This window comes from Vidua macroura, chromosome 4 (genome assembly GCF_024509145.1).
Source record: "Vidua macroura isolate BioBank_ID:100142 chromosome 4, ASM2450914v1, whole genome shotgun sequence".
Classification (NCBI taxonomy): Eukaryota; Metazoa; Chordata; class Aves; order Passeriformes; family Viduidae; genus Vidua; species Vidua macroura.
The window spans coordinates 28737136-28741013 of NC_071574.1; positions in this window are offsets into that span (position 1 = coordinate 28737136).

Genomic DNA, 3878 nt, shown 5'->3' on the forward strand with positions numbered 1-3878 from the left:
TTTGTTGTTTCTGCTCCTGTATTCTTCAAGCCTGTTTGCTCAAAGGAGGATTGGCCACTCCATGAGATGGAAAGTCCAGTACAGTCCTTACCTTAAAGGCAAGATTTGTATTGAGGAAAGCAAGAAGAATGGTGAACATAAGAAATGGTCCCCATGTGCAAATTAGGCAATTTGCATTTGCTTAGGGAAGAGTGCAAAAAATAGGAAAAGCAGCATTTAATGATACTCCTGGTGTTCTAAGAACATCTCAAATTCATTTCATATGTTACTCCATTCTCGAACAAGAATTTCATTCTTGCCATCTACATATGAGATTAGATCCATCTGAAAGGCTTAAACTCCCACTCAAAAGCAGAGGAACTGCTTTCTTGTGTGGCTGCTTAGTGGTGCCGTGGTCAGCACAGCTATCTTGTGTCAGTCTCAACATAGAAACATAGGGAGGGTGGGGGTGTAAATTGTCAAAACAATCCCTGAAGTTCAGAGAGCTGGAATTGTTGATTATCTGCACTAAGACTATTCTTTGTGGAATACTGCAGTATGGGGAAAGTGAAAACCTATTGGAGAGCCAAATTAGCACTTTCAACAATAAAACTTAGTCTTCAACAAAGAGAATATGTGTCGAGCCTTTCTGCCCTCACCAAATTAAAATCACTATCGCACTTGATGATGTTAAAGGGAGGAAAAGACAAATGGATGTTTGTCAAAGCAAACTGTTATCTCAGCTGCTCCTTTCGGTACCATTTCCCTATAGCAAATTGTTGTGCTGTACACCTGTCCTTAGAACAAGTCTGAGCTGCACTGAACTGCGAGGTTTTTACCCTCACTGGTCAGTTTTTGGGGTATGTAATGATAAAATTTCTGCTTAATTGGAAATCATTATGGTCTAGTTTTGCTGCTGTGGTGAGGCAGAGGTGTATTACAAAAACATCATCATTTAACTTATTTAAGCACTGGATACTTGAGGTAGTAGTTCTTTTTTTCTCCCCATCACAGTAGAGCAAGGCAAAATTAGAATAAAAACTTATAAACGGAAATACCCTCTCATGTGTTTCAGCTTTAGAGATTGTTATTTAACATTATGTTCTGCAGCTGTTGCAAAAGCTATTAACAATTTAGCTGTTTATCCTCATAGTTTATTAAGCTTTAGGGATGTCTTCACATTTAATGTAATGATGTCACTAATTAGTGCTAATGATCACTCAAAGGTTTAGGTCAACAACAAACCAGTGTCACCTCTCACAGTTGGAGGCTGGGAAACAAATGAAACTTGGATTAAGTATGTAGTCTTACATTAGTGTGGTGTTAATGTGATGTTTATGGTTTTGAAATAAGCAGCATTTAAAAGTAGTAAAGTCTCAGTACTATTCTAGAATGCCATATGACTGTCCTCAGGGTTTAAAGTAAACTGTCAGATATAATTAACGCAATGGCTTTTACTAATCACAACATGTACACCTTTGAGAGCCTTGTAAAAAGTCCAGGTCAAGGCTGGCAGGGATCACAGCCAGAATTTACAGATATGGCTGTATCTTTATGCTGCTCTTATTGTGCATGTCTGTTGGATGGATGTTTGCTCTGTGAATGGGTTCTGCTCAGTTAAAAAGTTAGTTATGGAAAAAGTAAAAATGCACAATGGCTCTAGATATTTTTAGCATACCTTTAAAATATTTGGATATAAATTAATCTAGGTAAAATCTCAGAACTAGGAACTTCAAAAGGACTTAATGTAGAATAACTTGGCATGTCAAGTGGCTCATTAAAACTCTTCTTCATGCTTTAAACCTTTTTGAATTGCTGATAGGGAGAGTGAAGGTGTTTATATAGAAGATTGTGGAGTAAAGTGATTCACTGTGAATTTGTGTTTGATAGAGCCTATTTTCAATCTGCTTCTGCTTTTTATCATAAGTCTATGCAGGTGCTCATCATGATCACACTAAAAAGGCGCTGGGCAAGTGAATTTTGGGGTGCTGATCTTCCAAATCTCCAATGTTGTCACAGTGTTACCAAGCTAGAGGCTTGTAGTGTTATGTGGAACCTGAGAACTGCTTTATTTATTTTCTTTTTTTTTTCTTTTTTTTTTTTTTCCCGTGGCAGTGAAAGCTTGTATTACTCTAGGACTGTTTGATGCACAATTCCGGTGGAGCAGCTGAAGCTTGCTGTCTTCCTGCAACAATGAAAAATTATTTTTCCACTAGAGCACTTCAAATAGCTTTCTTTCAAAATGTTACTCTGAGAGAGCAGTTGATTTGCAGGAATGAAGTTTTATATCAGTAATGAAGATCCTTCTCACTCAAATGCTTTCTTGAAGAGTTTGCTCATATGTACACCAGCTTCCTCTGAATTTCTATCATTGTTAACAGATAAAATTAATTAATTTGTGCATGCCAAGTGTTAAGCAACCAGATCAACTTTTCTCTGATTAGTCATGTTTCTTTAATGGTAAGAGTAGTGAGGGTTCTGTGTGAGGGTCTCAATACTGTTAACAAGACTGTTTTGATGGATCAGATGGATTTAAGCTTTTATTATCTATACCACAATTAAAAAGTAGATGTTTCCATATTATTTTCCCACCCTTTTCCGATGTACAGTGAAATATGTGACTGCTTATTAAAAAGATACAGCTATTCAGGAATAGTGGTATATAGGAAAAGATAAAGCTATAAGGAATAGTGGTATATAGGAAGAACAAGTCTGGCACCAGTTATGCTGTCACCTCTTTGTGGCTTCTCACATCCTGAAATAACATGGGTTTGAGCTAGGCAGAGAGTTCATACACCTGTCAGGCTTGTCATCAAATACAAGTAAAGATTTTAGATAAGTTTATGATCTTCATGTTTGTAATTTTCCTTGTGTCTTTGAAACAATGTGGATATAGGCCAGTAGTTTTAAGTAAGGAACTGAATTTCAGCCAAAAGCTGAAATTAACTTGAAAGTTTATCAATCCCTGTGCAATTACAGAAAGCAAATGTGCAGCACAGTGCAGCAATCTAAACCTTTGTCCAAAGGTTGATAAACTTGACCAAAGACCTTTTGAATATTTATTTTAGTAAAGGTATATTGTGTGTGGTTGATTAAGTAGCTCATGCAGGTGCTTATCCGTGGTGCATAAAGTTATTGAGGCTCAAGTTTAAAGGTGCTGTAAGTTCCATAAGCATTCCATAAGCGTAGCTAACAGCAGAACTGTGTTGGTGACGTGCATCCTTTTGTATGGCACAGGTGAGAAACAGGGAAGAAGTGTTAAGTTACCACTTCTCCCAGCAGCATACAAGTTTAAATTTCATAGGGGAAAAGCTGCAACTCTGATCTGATGCATACTGAGCAGCACCCTATTCACAAAGTGATCTAAACTATTTTCGTGAAAAGGAAGTGCTAACCTCCCATGTTATGATGTACTTTTAAAATAGAAAGGACCTGGTGTTCCGGTCACAACTGTGTGCTAGAAAGCATCACTTAAAACTGTATTTTTGGGCAGTGTTTTGCTGGCACTGTAAGGTACTGCGGCCTTAAGTTCTCTAGCAGTCGTTTTTTGCTCGTTGTTGAGTTCTTCAGTAGAATTTTAAAGAAAAATTTGCAACGCGCCGTGGAGACAAGGGCTGCTTTGTAGCTTTGGAAACCCGAGGATCTGAAGGTTTCCCACCAGTGAAGTAAAAGAACGGGAAGCATCGCCCGCCCCTCCCCTCACAGAAAGGCGGGCAGGAGGAAGGGCGGGGTACGGGCGCAGCAGCTGCTTCTGCGCAGGCGCAACAACCGCGCGCGCCTAAAACAGCTGCCCTGCCTGGCGCGTGGCGGCCGCCGACCAATGGGAGGGGGCCGGGGGGGCGTGGCTGGGGCGCTGCCGGCCGTGCGCGCGCGCCGCCCGCCGGGAAGGGCGCGCGAGG